The sequence below is a fragment of the Oryctolagus cuniculus genome, chromosome 17, assembly GCF_051225735.1.
Source record: "Oryctolagus cuniculus isolate XC-2025 breed Fujian yellow rabbit chromosome 17, ASM5122573v1, whole genome shotgun sequence".
Lineage (NCBI taxonomy): Eukaryota > Metazoa > Chordata > Mammalia > Lagomorpha > Leporidae > Oryctolagus > Oryctolagus cuniculus.
The window spans coordinates 66698610-66713692 of NC_142883.1; the positions used below are offsets into that span (position 1 = coordinate 66698610).

General features: G+C 48.1%; 1 non-coding gene across 1 annotated transcript in view; it reads right to left on the minus strand.

The window, feature by feature from the left end:
• The window catches only part of LOC100347036 (uncharacterized), an 876288-nt gene that overhangs the window by 470452 nt on the left and 390753 nt on the right, over nucleotides 1-15083 (minus strand). The gene's annotated exons all lie outside the window — the stretch shown is intronic.

Genomic DNA, 15083 nt, shown 5'->3' on the forward strand with positions numbered 1-15083 from the left:
CCTGATGAACATAGACGCAAAAATCCTCAATAAAATTCTGGCCAATAGAGTACAACAACACATCAGAAAGATCATCCACCCAGACCAAGTGGGATTTATCCCTGGTATGCAGGGATGGTTCAGCATTTGCAAATCAATAAATGTGATTCACCACATTAACAGACTGCAGAAGAAAAACCATATGATTATCTCAATAGATGCCGAGAAAGCATTCGATAAAATTCAACACCCTTTCATGATGAAAACTCTAAGCAAATTGGGTATAGAAGGAACATTCCTCAATACAATCAAAGCAATTTATGAAAAACCCACGGCCAGCATCCTATTGAATGGGGAAAAAGTTGGAAGCATTTCCACTGAGATCTGGTACCAGACAGGGATGCCCACTCTCACCACTGCTATTTAACATACTTCCAGAAGTTTTAGCCAGAGCCATCAGACAAGAAAAAGAAATTAAAGGAATACAAATTGAGAAGGAAGAAGTCAAACTATCCCTCTTTGCAGACGATATGATTCTTTACTTAGAGGATCCAAAGAACTCTACTAAGAGACTATTACAACTCATAGAGGAGTTTGGCAAAGTGGCAGGATATAAAATCAATGCACAAAAATCAACAGCCTTTGTATACACAAGCAATGCCATGGCTGAGAAAGAACTGCTAAGATCAATCCCATTCACAATAGCTACAAAAACAATCAGATACCTTGGAATAAACTTAACCAAGGACGTTAAATATCTCTACGATGAGAATTACAAAACCTTAAAGAAATAGAAGAGGATACCAAAAAATGGAAAAATCTTCCATGCTCATGGATTGGAAGAATCAACATCATCAAAATGTCCATTCTCCCAAAAGCAATTTATAGATTCTATGCAATCCCAATCAGGATACCAAAGACATCCTTCTCAGATCTAGAAAAAATGATGCTGAAATTCATATGGAGACGCAGGAGACCTCGAATAGCTAAAGCAATCTTGTACAACAAAAACAAAGCCGGAGGCATCACAATACCAGATTTCAGGACATACTACAGGGCAGTTGTAATCAAAACAGCATGGTACTGGTACAGAAACAGATGGATAGACCAATGGAACAGAATTGAAACACCAGAAGTCAACCCAAACATCTACAGCCAACTTATAGTTGATCAAGGATCTAAAACTAATTCTTGGAGCAAGGACAGTCTATTCAATAAATGGGGCTGGTAAAACTGGATTTCCATGTGCAGAAGCATGAAGCAAGACCCCTACCTTACACCTTACACAAAAATCCACTCAACATGGATTAAAGACTTAAATCTACAACCTGACACCATCAAGTTATTAGAGAACATTGGAGAAACCCTTCAAGATATTGGCACAGGCAAAGAGTTTCTGAAAAAGACCCGTGAGGCACAGGCAGTCAAAGCGAAAATCAACTATTGGGATTGCATCAAATTGAGAAGTTTCTGTACTGCAAAAGAAACAGTCAGGAGAGTGAAGAGACAACCGACAGAATGGGAAAAAATATTTGCAAACTATGCAACAGATAAAGGGTTAATAACCAGAATCTACAAAGAGATCAAGAAATTTCACAAAAACAAAACCAACAACCCACTTAAGAGATTGGCCAATGACCTCAATAGACATTTTTCAAAAGAGGACATCAAAATGGCCAAACAGGCACATGAAAAAATGTTCAAGATCACTAGCAATCAGGGAAATGCAAATCAAAACCACAATGAGGTTTCACCTCAGCCCAGTTAGATTGGCTCACATACAGAAATCTACCAACAACAGATGCTGGCGAGGATGTGGGGAAAAAGGGACACTAACCCACTGTTGGTGGGAATGCAAAGTGGTCAAGCCACTGTGGAAGTCAGTCTGGAGATTCCTCAGAAACCTAAATATAACCCTACCGTTCGACCCAGCCATCCCACTCCTTGGGATTTACCCAAAGGAATTTAAATTGGCAAACAAAAAAGCGGTCTGCACCCTAATGTTTATTGCAGCACAATTCACAATAGCCAAGACCTGGAACCAACCTAAATGCCCATCAACGGCAGACTGGATAAAGAAATTATGGGATATGTACTCTTTAGAATACTATACCGCAGTAAGAAACAACGAAATCTAGTCATTTGCAACAAAATGGAGGAATCTGGAACACATCAAGCCAGTCCCAAAGGGACAAATACCATATGTTCTCCCTGATGGGTGACAACTGACTGAACACCAAAAAGGAAACCTCCTGAAGTGAAATGGACACTATGAGAAACGGTGACTTGATTAGCATAGCCTGACTGTTAATGAACAACTTAATACATTATCCCTCTTAGTAGTTTTTTTTGTCTGTTCTACTTAATATGACTGGTTTAATTCTGTAATTAATACACAGTTATTCTTAAGTGTTGAAATTTAACTGAAATGTGATCCCTGTTAAACATAAGAATGGGAATAAGAGAGGGAAGAGATGTACAGTTTGGGACATGCTCAAGCTGACTTGCCCCAAATGGTAGAGTTAGAAGCATACCAGGGGACTCCAATTCAATCCCATCAAGGTGGCATGTACCAATGCCATCTCACTAGTCCAAGTGATCAATCTCAGTTCACAATTGATCATAATGAAAGGACTAAGAGTCAAAGGGAGCACATAAACAAGTCTAGTACCTGCTAATACTAACCGATAGAATAAATAAAGGGGAGAGTGATCCAACATGGGAAGCGAGATACTCAGCAGACTCATAGAATGGCGGATGTCCTAAACAGCACTCTGGCCTCAGAATCAGCCCTAAAGGCATTTGGATCTGGCTGAAAAGCCCATGAGAGTATTTCAGGCATGGAAAGCCAAGACACTCTGGCAAAAGATCTCTGTGAGTGAGATCCCAGTGGAAAGAACAGGTCTTCAAAGAAGGAGGTACCTTTCTCTGAAGGGAGGAGAGAACCTCCACTTTGACTATGACGTTGTCTAAACAAGATAAGAGTTGGAGAACTCAAAAGGCTTCCATAGCCTTGGAAACTCATGACTGCAGCTTAGGGAGATTACTGATGCCATAAACAGGAGTGTCAATTTGTAAAGTCAACAATAGGAGTCACTGTGCACTTACTCCTCATGTAGGATCTCTGTCCTTAACGTGCTGTACATTGAGACTTAATGCTATAACGAGTACTCAAACAGTATATTTCACTTTGTGTTTCTATGGGGGTGCAAACTGTTGGAATCTTTACTTAATGTATACTAAACTGATCTTCTGTAAAAAAAAAAAAAAAAAAGAAATTATCAATTCCCAACTTGACTCTCACTGTGATTAAACATGACAATAGGTCTGATCTGATTTCATCATCATTTAAAAAATCATGTATTATTTTTCACTTTATGTTTCTGTGTAGGAGCAAACTGTTGAAATCTTTACTTAATGTATACTAAACTGAACCTCTGTATATGAAGAGAATCGAAAATGAATCTTGATGTGAATGGAAGGGGAGAGGGAGTGGATAAGGGGAGGGTAGTGGGTTGGAGGGACGGTATTAGGGGGGAAGCCATTGTAATCCATAAGCCGTACTTTGGAAATTTATATTCATTAAATAAAAGTTAAAAAAAAAGATCCCCTGGGGCAGCCCTTAACAGCTGGAGTAGTAGTCAAAGACGGGTAAGATCCCCAGAGGGGGACAACCTAAGACAGACATGCTCCTTAAAGGGCTGATCCCAGTCAGATGGGATAACCTAAGGCAGGCATATGGTGCCTGGTGGGTCTGAGGCTGCCTCAGTTAAGCTACATAAGATCAAAGCACCGGCAGGGGGCAGGGATAGGTCAGATTTAGTTCTGGACACGTGGACAGTGCATGATCCCTATACTTTGCTTAAGTTGCCTCTGTGCGTTGCCCACCCATGCCTGCGTGACCTCTTCTCTGATTGGCTCCCCTACTGCTCATGCCCTTTGTAAGCTTTATAAGCCTGCACACTTCCTCAATAAAGTGGTTCCTGCTTCGACAGAACCCACGGGTGCTTGTGATGTGTTCATCACCCGTGGACCATTCGCCTTGTTGGGGAGTGTTTGTAGTGGCCCCTGCTGGTCAGGGGCCAGCCTAGGGCTTGAGACCCCGACACGCAACAGCCAGAGCTGCGCTGATCCAAAGCCAGGAGCTATCAGAGAATGAAATGGAGACTTCAGATGTTTTTTGTATCTTGAAAGGCAGCCATGGCTCAGAGGCAGCAGAATCTGGGCCACGTGAGCTCTCGGAATAGAAACGGTGGCAGGTCAGGACATGGATCTCTGCAGGTCTGAAATAGTGGGTTATTGATCCCAAACAGCCCCAGAATAAACAGTTCCCTCTAAAGCCCAGAGGTTGTTGGATTTTTTTTTCCCCCTCTGAAAAATTCCCCTCAGAACTTTATTAGGCAACTTCTCTCTGCCAGGAGATTGGAATTTGGGTAATAAAGGAGGAAAGAACATTGGAGAACCAGGGAGTTGAAAGCTTTTGTTTTGTTCTCAGAACTTGAGCCACAGCACTCACTAAACCCAGAGTGAGTCCCAGAATGTTTTCTTTTAAGATTTATTTATTTATTTGAGAGGCAGCATTAGAGACAGAGACAGAGAGACAGAGAGAGAGGACTTCCACCCGCTGGTTCACTCCCCAAATGGCCGCAACAGCTGGAACTGGGCTTCTCTGAAGCCAGGAGCCAGGAGCTTCTTCCAGGTCTCCCACGCGGGTGCAGGGGCCCTAGGACTTGGGCCATCTTCCTACTGCTTTCCCAGGCCATAGCAGAGAGCTGGATGGGAAGTGGAACAGCTGGGACTCAACCAGCTCCCATATGGGATGCCAGCGCCGCAGGTGGAGACTTAGCCTACTATGCTACAGTGCCGGCCCCCTTAATTGTTTCCATAAACAGTAGTGACATTTTCTTCATAGTGTCCTCCATGAAAAGCAAAGGAGTTACCACGTGGAGGGCGGAGTCTCTGGGGAACAGTGCCTGAGACAGCACATGCAGTGTTAATGATGGGTTACTATTACATGTCGCAGAGGGAAAGGAAACAGAAAAGGCACAGGTCTGGAAACCACCAAGTTCAGTGGTAGAGATGGGGCCTGGTGATACAGGGGCCAAGACAGAAAAATTAGGTGGGAACAGGTGAGCCAGAAGCCTCTAGGTCTGCACTGCAACTCCTCCCCTTACCTGGCAATCCAGTCTGCCTGCTTTCCCATGATCCCCCAGGACCAGGAAGGAGGAGATGGCGCTGAGGGCCATGTGGAGGTTAAACCCCATGTGGCTGTGCCATGACATTGGCAGAAAACCTTCTGCACACTAAACCCCACCCAGACTGCAGCCCCCTTGTGTGTTCACTCACGGCTCTGCGCCCTACCCCACGCAAGTGACTGCTACCCGTGGGAACAGCTCGCGCTGGTTTTGCTTTATGGCTTCTGGACTTTGCTCCTGGGTCCTTCTCTGGCCTCCTCCCCCGCCTCTCTGGAACTTTTTGCCTTATTTCTGTCCTGAGCAACACATCCGTGCACCAGGGGAAGCAGGCCTGCCCTCCCACCCGCAACCAGGATAAGACCGCCTCAAGGACATTTCCTCTGCTCACAAATTTTCATGGACAATGAAGGGTCCTCTTCTCTAACAGCAGCTTCCTGGGGCTGGTCTCCATACTAACAGCTCACTGTAGTGCTTTGTTGACCTAGGGTACAGTAACTTGGCAATTGCAAATTTGTTGCTTTTGCAATGGTCCACATTTGCATAGGCGCAACCTTTGCTTTCTGATTGGTTGGTACTGTTTCGTTCCATCCAATCTGACTCCCTCTCTGGAGCCTTCATTTGAATAGTGAGTCTATAAATAGGCTACTTAGCGTTGCAACCGCCGTTTGACTTCAGGCGACGGTTCGGGTGCTGTTTTCAGTTACAGCCCGAGGGCCGTCGGAGCCCCAGCCCCGATCCCGGACAGGGCGGCGAGCGAGGGGCAGCGGCGGACGCGGGCGGGAAGGGCGGGTCCGCAGCGCAGCCGGGCGCCAGGTGAGGGCGCGGGTTCGGCCGGGCGGAGAGCTTTCCCGCGTCTGCGCGGCGCCGGCTCCTCAGGCCTGGCGAGTCCCGGTGTCCGCGGCCGGAGCGGCGCCGTTGGCCCTGACCCGTCCCGGAGCGGGAGCCGGGAAGGGAGAGCGAGGACCCGGCCTCCGCGTGGCTCCTGTCGGTCAGCCCCGGCCGGGCAGGGCTGCTGCGGAGACGCCGCCCGGCGGCCTCGGCCTCTGAGGAGGGAGCGGCGCGGCCCCTGGTGGCCCGGGGTCCCGGCGGTGCCCGCGGGGCGCGGACGCTGAGGGCGCCTGGTGTGGTCAGGCGGATCCCGGAGGAAGCACCTTCGTGGCGGTGGGGGGGTCCCACAAGTTGGTCTCCTCCTCCTGTTGGTGGGTGGGAACAAGGTGCCCTGCCATTGTACTACGGGTCCTACCACATGCCAGTGTTCTTATTTTGGTGTGTCCGTGGTATTCCGGCGGGTTACGGTTGTACTTAGTGGACAAGAGTTGTGAAAATGGTTCTAGTCACTTGCTCAGCCAGGACGTTCCTGCTCGCGGCCGTTGCTTGGTCTCCGGGTTTTTCCGGCATCTGCAGCTAATTAAGCTTTCCCTGAAGGTCATCCTACTCAGTACATTTTACTGGGACCCCCAAATGGATGGTTGGGTGCCAGTCACCCATGGACCTCGGATTCTGTCTCAGATCTGCATCATTCCCCTAACTGCATGAGTCGGTTCCGAATTCACTCTCATTGTGAGTGTGGCTTTATAAAAGAGAACAGTCATCTAAAAATCTTTAGACCTTTCATTCAAGTTTCTATGCTGTCATTTCATTCATGTTTCCAGGGTTGTCAGGATTCTATTGATAGAATAAGCAACCTGATTTTTTTAAGGAAGTTCCAAAATTTTAAGAATTAATCAAATTACATAGTATCTTTTTACAGACAGTTGCAACATTGTAAAGACTTTGCCTGACTCCATAAGCCTGATTTTTTTCCTTTAAAATATGTTTTGAAATCTTGAAATAGTTTTAGTCGTGGTACTTTTTGGGCCAAGAAAATATGACAGAGGACAGGTGTGGGGAGCAACTCGGACTTGACTGTTACTGGAATTAAGACTTATTCTATACATCTGCTCTCCCACAATATGGCGCTGGGAGAGGAGTAAACTTCTACACAGCTGCCTCTCACCAACTTGACAAGCTGTAGGACCTGCTCCTGATTGGAGGAGAGCAGCGTACTCGGCGTGTGGGTAGCAGAGTTGGGATTGGTGGAAGAGGACTATAAAGGAGGAGAGAGACAACATGCACCAGGAACATCTAAGGGGAACATCTATCTGAAGGAACACCTGTGCAGCCCCCGAGAGAGCCAGCCGGCGCCGGCGGTGTGCCACTCCCCCGTGGAAGTGGGGAAAGTGGCAGGGGGAACCGCCCTTCCACTGAGGTGGAAGGGTCGGTAGCCAACCCGGGAAGAACCAGCAGCAAACCCGGGGAGGGCCGAGCAGACAAAAGAACAGCACAGGGTCCTGTGTCGTTTCTCCGCGAAGAGGGGGAGCGACAGACAGGGACCATTGTTCTTCCCCAGTCTTGTTCACAGTGGTTTTCACATAATGGTTACTAAAATGTTAGTGGGTGGAAAAAAAAATCTCCGTTTGTGATTTTTGGTTTTAAAAGTCAAACAACAGATCTCTGTCCAGAGTCGTCGTCGTCACAGTCCTCTCATAGACACGTGATAAACTGCACCTTAGCTCCGTCAGTCAGCTGACTTCCTGGCTGCAGCTCGGGGAGTTCCTTGGTCTTCGTCTCCCTGCCTCTCAGTAGCAGCTCAGAAGGAACTCCCTGCTACTCCCGATGTTCATGATTCGGCTTCATCCCGTCTTGCTCTTCTTTTTAGTCCCTTTTGTTTGTTCAAGCCCAGAAGTTGACATGACCCCATGGTAGGATTTGAAATTTATTCACCCTGGTATTCTTTTCCTAGACAACCTTACCCCTGTGTAGTTTCAGGTCGGTCCTGGTTTCTTCCCGTCTTTAGCTAGAGGAATTACATAATGGCTTCTGTTTGTCTGAAAAGAAGGGTCCTCTGATTCACTTGGGTGTGAAGAGCTTTGCTAGTATAATTTAGAATAAGCCTTGGCTTAGAGGGAAGGATATTGTGCTTCATTGTTTTGATAGTTGAAGATACAAATAATGGGTAGAAATAGGACTGAGGCTACTAGGGTTAGGGCACTGCCTAGTTTATTTGGGATTGATCATAGGATTGCATAGGTGGATCGACTATTCTGGTTTAGTATGGGGAAGGGTATACGGGGGTTTGCTGGGGTATTATTGTCAGGGTCTCCCAGCAGGTCAAGGGAAAATAAGACTAGGGTGAGGAAAAAAAAACAATAAGAGGAGCTAGGATATATTACATTCTACTGTAAGGGTGACATGCAATTTTATATGAATTGGAAGCGATTGCTGATGGATTATTAGATCCTGTTTCATGTAGGGATAGGAAGTGAATAATTCGTAGGGCTGAAGTGATAAGTGGTATAATGAAGTGGAAAGGAAAGAATTGTATAAGACTGCTTTTGTCAACTGAAAACCTTCCTCAGATTATTCTACTAGACTTGTGCCAGTGTGTGGAAAAGCTAGTGGAGGTTTGTAATTATTGTTGTACCTCACTATGATTTTTTTTCCTCACGGTAGTAGACAATGTATAAATGCTTAGCTATAAATAAAGATAAATAAAGTATCCCCAGTATTCCAGTATTCTAGTCCCAGTCGGGGTGCCAGATTCTGTCCCAGTTGCCCCTCTTCCAGGCCAGCTCTCTGATGTGGCCCAGGAGTGCAGTGGAGGATGGCTCAGGTTCTTGGGCCCTGCACCCGCATGGGAGACCAGGAGAAGCACCTGGCTCCTGGCTTTGGATCAGCACAGTGCGCCGCCCGCGGCGGCCATTGGAGGGTGAACCAACGGTAAAGGAAGACCTTTCTCTCTCACTGTCCACTCTGCCTGTCAAAAAAAAAAAAAAGAAAGAAAAAAGAAAATAATTAAGTAAAAGTTAAAAAAAAAAAGATGGCCAAGTGTGACTTGGGAGCTTTGACTTTCAAATTTACATTTAAACAGCCATATGTGGCTATTGGCTGCTGTAATGGATCCTAAAGTTCTATACAGATAATGCAGAGCACACAGTAGTTGCTGTTGTTGGACTGTGTCCTCACAAAGTTCACATATTAGAAACTGAATTCCAGGGCAGGCACCATGGCTCACTTGGTTAATCCTCCACCTGCAGCACTGGCATCCCATATGGGCACTGGGTTCTAGTCCCAGTTGCTCCTCTTCCAGTCCAGCTCTCTGCTGTGGCCCGAGAGGGCAGTGGAGGATGGCCCAGGTGCTTAGGCCCTGCAACCACATGGGAGACCAGGAGGAAGCACCTGGCTCCTAGCTTTGGATCAACGTGGCCCCGGCCATGGTGGCCATTTGGGGAGAACCAGTGGAAGGAGCACCTTTCTCTCTCTCTCTCTCTCACTCTCTCTCACTCTCTCTCTCTCTCTCTCTCACTCTACCTGTCAAATAAGAAAAAAAAAAAAAAACACCTGAATTCCAAATCTCCTGTGTTGATGGTGTCTGGAGGTAGAGGCTGCGGGAGGTACTTAGGATTGGATGAGGTCAGGACAGAGGGAGCCCCATCGGCATTAGCAGCATTTTAGAAAGAGCGACCTGAGCCAGCATATGTGCTGTGTCCCAGCATGTGATGCTCTGTGTCATGTTCTAATGCAGTAAGAGGGGCCCCAGCAGATGCTGAGCAGAAGTCTGCATCATGGTCTTGGACTAACCAGGTCCAGAACCATGAGCCAAACGAGCTTCTTTATAAATCACCCAGTCTTAGGTATTTTGTTGTAGCAACAGAAAACTAGGATAGTAGCATGCTTTACCCACACACTACCATAGGGCTTTGTTCACTTAACACACCTATATATCTAGGAGACAGACTGTCACAGTCTATTAATTTTTTATAACTGCTGCATCCTCTTATTATTCACAAAGGCAATCCTTTCTCAGTCTGGAGAGCCATAGGCCATCACTTTTATAATAAGCCCTAAGAGTCCACATGTATCATAACCAAGTACCTCCAAACAACTGAAATTCCCCACACTTCATAGTTATCAGCCTGGGCCCGAGAGAGCTTGACACTAACCAGTACCTTTGAGGAACTTGGGAAACAATTTATCATGAGCCACTGCCCTAAAATACATTCAGTGTACGTGGCCTGTGCCCTGAATTCAGCAGTGGCTGGTCTTTTTTAATGGTTCTCCTTTAAAGAGCAAGGTCTTCCGAGAAAGATGGCAGTTAAGGTGGAGCACCTGTGGCTGAGTGGCCAAGGGGCATTGTGTAGCAGTGGGGTGACTGCTCGCTGGTGGTGACTCTCACTGCCTCTCAGTTGTCCTGAAGCCTTGTGGATCCCTGGCTAATTTTGGGCCTTGAGACAGCCTGCCTCTTAGGGTATTTCTGCTTGTGAGAAACTTTAAAATTTCCCAGGTCCCAGGGGCCAGCGCTGTGCTGCAGTAGGTTAATCCTCTGTGGCACTGGCATCCCATATGGATGCCAGTTCGAATCCCGGCTGCTCCTCTTCCAATCTGGCTCTCTGCTGTGGCCTGGGAAAGCAGTAGAAGATGGCCCACATCCTTGGGTCCCTGTGCCCATGCAGGAGACCTGGAAGAAGCTCCTGGCTCCTGGCTTTGCATTGGCACAGCTCTGGCCTTTGTGGCCATTTGGGACTGAGCCAGCGGAAGAAAGACCTTTCTTTCTGTCTCCTCTCCCTCTCACTGTCTGTAACTCTACCTCTCAAATAAGTAAATAAAAAGCTTTTAAAAAAAAATTTCCCAGGTCCAAATGGCCTCTAGAGAAAGAAATTTCACTAACCTGTTCCGATCTCTTGTTGTTGCTGCCAATGCCGCTGCTTCTTCCTCTTCCTGATTTAATGTATTTATTTGAAAGGCAGAGTTAGAGAGCGAGACAGATTTTCTATCTGCTAGTTCACTCCCCAAATGGCTGCAACAACAGCTGGGGTTGGGCCAGGCTGAAGCTAGGAGCCAGGAGCTTCCTCCAGGTCTCTCACTTGGGAGCAGAGGCACAAGGACTTGGGTCATTCTTCTCCTGCCTTCCCAGTACATTAGGAGGGAATGGGATCAGAAGTGGAGCAGCTGGGACTTGAACCTGTGGCCATATGGGATGCTGGCACTACAAGTGGCTTAGCCTGCTATGCCACAGTGCTGGCCCTAGCTCCTTCTTCTTGAGGTCCCCTCGAGGCAGTAGATGCACTATTTGGTATCAGATCTGGCTACAGACTCAGCTTCAAGTGGCACAATCTCTTAAGAGCATTTTGGGTGGATACTTAGTGCACTGGCTGCTGGGCTTTAGGAGGTTAGACTATATTTCCTAACGATTCATATAGTGGGGTGCAGTGGGGGGGAATAAAGGGACCATCTAAAATGAGCTCAGCAATCTTGCTGCGTCATCCGTGGGGGCAGACTGGGTGTTAGGCATTGAGGGAAGGGCACAGGGGCTTTGTGGAGAAGGAAGGCTGCCTTTTCAGGATTCCTGACCTAATAGAAAACTGGGGGTGAGGGATGGACAGTGCCTTTTACTACACTCATTTCCAGGCAACCCCTAGAAGAGTGGGCCCAGGTCGTGTAACCTTCAAACCAGGGTTCATCACAGTGGAGTAGACGCACTTATTGGCCCCAATTCCTCGCCCCTCCCTGATCCGCACACTTGCCGTAGTCTCATTGTGGGAAGACTGTGGCTTGCTGTGGCCCATGTGATGAAGAAGCAATGAAGACATAGTGGTTCTGAGCCTAGGCTGGAGGGGCCGCGTGAGTTTCTGTGGCCCTCATGTGCTTCTGCCTTCACTGTGAGAAGAGCTGCTCTCGGGGAGCAGCTGCCTCGGCCAGCCCGGGCCCCAGAGTGAATACCTGTGACCAGAGCCGCCATGGCTGATCGGCAGACCCGTGTGAGAAGCAGAGCCAGCCCTGCCAGCACAGCACTTGAGCAAAACTGTGGAGATGATCAGGCACACGTGTCCTAGGTGTCCTCAGTCACCCGGGTTGACTGTCTCGTGCAGCTGAAGTATGAAAACACGGGACAGGGTGAATAAAGAAACTGTTGAACGGTCATCTTGCTGTGATCCCATCTTGCTTAGTTCACTCTGCCCATTTGGCTAGAATCTGCCCAGGTGTCCTCCCTCCCCAAAATTCCTTTGGGTCAGCACTTTATGAGTTTTGGGCCCATCTTGAACACTGTCCCTGTTATTGTAGCCCTGGACTTGTTAGGTCGCAGTCCCTGGCTTCACCACTTAGCTCTGCTCATTTACAATCCCAGGTGTCTGTGTTTTGTGCATTTAGAGTCTCAAAACTCTTCTCTCCTAACATTTTTTAGGTTCCAGGCTTTTTTTGATTCTCAATTGCATGTCTGTTAAATGCAACCCTTCGCTTGTATAAGGCTTGCTCTCTGCACTTATTTCAGTTGGCCTTTATGCAAAGTCTGCTTTAACAGCATGCAGGCTCAATGTTCATTAGAAACCCTTCTCCCCATCTTGTAGCCGCCTGCCTTCACTTTCCATCCAAGTTCAACCTAACCCAGCTGGCTTTTTCCTACCTGTATCACCACGACCTACAGAGCTGAAAGAATGGTGATTGTAACCCACTCTGTGTTTTGGGATGGTGTATGACATAGTGTTACTGTGACCAGAGCTAACACTGATGAGGTTGTAGGTTCAGGTGCTACAACAGAGACCCACACAACAGTAGGTTAAAATAAAAAATCAGTTTATTGGGCTCTTGAGTAACGACGTGGTGAGGATGTCCGGGGCTAGTGTTTTGGCTCATGTGTCAGGGACCCAGGTGCCTTTTATTGCTCTGCCTTCCTTGGGGTGTGGCTCTCATCCACATGGAGATTTCATACCCTTCATTTCCTTCCACCCTGCAAGCCCACACAGCTACAGCGTGGTGCAAAACCCTCTTTCCAGCAGTACCCGCCAACACTTAAAGCTTCAGCTTGAAGCCCTGTTTCCGCTTCTGTTCCATCCTCGGCGTCTTCCTCTTCTTGAATGGGGGTGCTGCTCCCTACTGCGTTCTCCAAGACTCTGCAGCTTCCCAATCCCACCAGGATGTCAGGAGCCAGAGCCAGTGGAGCCTGTTGCCCTGGACGTGGGAGGCCCTGGCTTCCAGGATGGGAAGCTGCAAAGCAATGTTAACATTGTGCCTTCCAGACTTTGCCAGACACCAGTCCTCCTCGCCTTGCTTTGTCTTCCCCACCCTCATCTCCCTGCTGACCTCTAGCCTTGAAGTAGCCAGAGGGCCTCTGCTTTCTCCTGGCCTTCCCTATAACACCTCAGGAGTGTAGAGAGCACACAGAGCCTTGTTAAAGTAGGTGCCTGTGTCTTGGAGATTGACTCAGGACAGCTGGCATAGGGGAGCCCCCAGGTGGAGGCATACGTCCCTGTGTTGGCAGGGTGGAACACCTTGACTCCATGTGAGCCTTCCAGACCACGTGGATGTGTGTCTTCATCTGGTTGCTTATTTGCATCCTTACATCATCCTTTCTGATCAGTTGGCAAGACTAAGTAACTATTTTTCTGGATTCTAGCAAGTGATTGTGCCCAAAGAGGGATGTCACAGGAATCCGGATTTATAGCTACCCAGTCAGAAGCACAGGTGGCAAACTGGATTTTTGATTGGCACCTGAAGTAAGGTCAGCATGTGGGACTAAGCCCTTAGCTTGTGCGACCTGACACTAGCTGTGTCATAATTGAATTGAATTATAGAATGCCCACTTGGCATTCACAGAGAATTGCAGAACTGCCCTTTGGTTTTGGTTTTAAAAAGATTTGTTTATTTACTTTAAAGGCAGAGTTACAGAGAGAGAGAGAGAGAGAGAGGTTTCCATCCGCTGGTTCACTTCCCAGTTGGCTGCAATGGCCGGAGCTGAGCCAATCCAAAGCCAGGAGCCAGAAGCTTCCCCTGGGTCCCCCACATGGGAGCAGGGGCCCAAGGACTTTGGCCATCTTCTACTGCTTTCCCAGGCCATAGCAGAGAGCTGGATCAGAAGTGGAGCAGCTGGGACTTGAACCAGCTCCCATATGGGAGGCCGGCACTGCAGGTGCCAGCTTGACCCACTACACCACAGCGCTGGCCTCTGCGCATTGTTATTAGTACCATTTCATCTTATATTTTAGACTCAGGAATACTGGTAGCTTGCTGAAGTGCTTCTCACTCCTAGTGACAAACTTTGGACAGTGACTTGGGAGGCATTATGATCCAGATATTCTGACCACCCCCAAGGCCCTCCGAGACCGACAAGAGGAAGCGGGTCCTCTGTGAGCCGGAGGTCTAGTCCCCCTCTGTTGACTGGTTCTCAGTGATTCAGGGGAGAGAAAGCACTGTCCCGTCCCGCGGGACAGCAACTGGGGCCGAGCACCTAGCAGGAGAAATGAAAGGGACAGGAGACACAAAGATGGCAGCAAGACAGGTGCCGATCAAGCTGCGACTTTATTTTTCAACCACACACTTATATATCATCGAGGCAGGGTATCGGGAGGGGGAAGGAGGGTGGGCTTATCTTGTAGCTGCAATGCTAGTGCAAGTAGGGGAAAGGTTACAAGGCCTTAAGGCACAAGGTCACACAAGGTTGCGTTATCAGTACTATCAGGTCTGGCCTGTCCAGCCCTGTCTCTCAACTAAGAGGTCACATGCTGCGTGGTCCCCGACATATCCCCCTTTCTTATCGATTAAACAGAAATGGCTACCGGTTAGGCCAAGCATGATGAGCGAGCAGTGCCTGTCTTAGGAATCGACCCGGAGCTCCAGCACCTCTTACCCGTCATTGGATATCCTTGCCAGTCCCCAAGGACTCCTGTCTTAGGTGGGTGAGGTTCCGGGAAGGTGCCCATCATTGGCTTACTGCTCGTTTTATTGATAGGCCTGGGGCCCTTCCTGGGCTCCCGACTGGGGCAGCGGCAGACCGAAGGGGAGAGTCAGTTGTTGGAGGGACCGTGACCTCACTGGCCAGACTTCACCGGCCGGAGAGAGAGATAACGTTTTCCATGGGATCTTCCATGGCCAGAC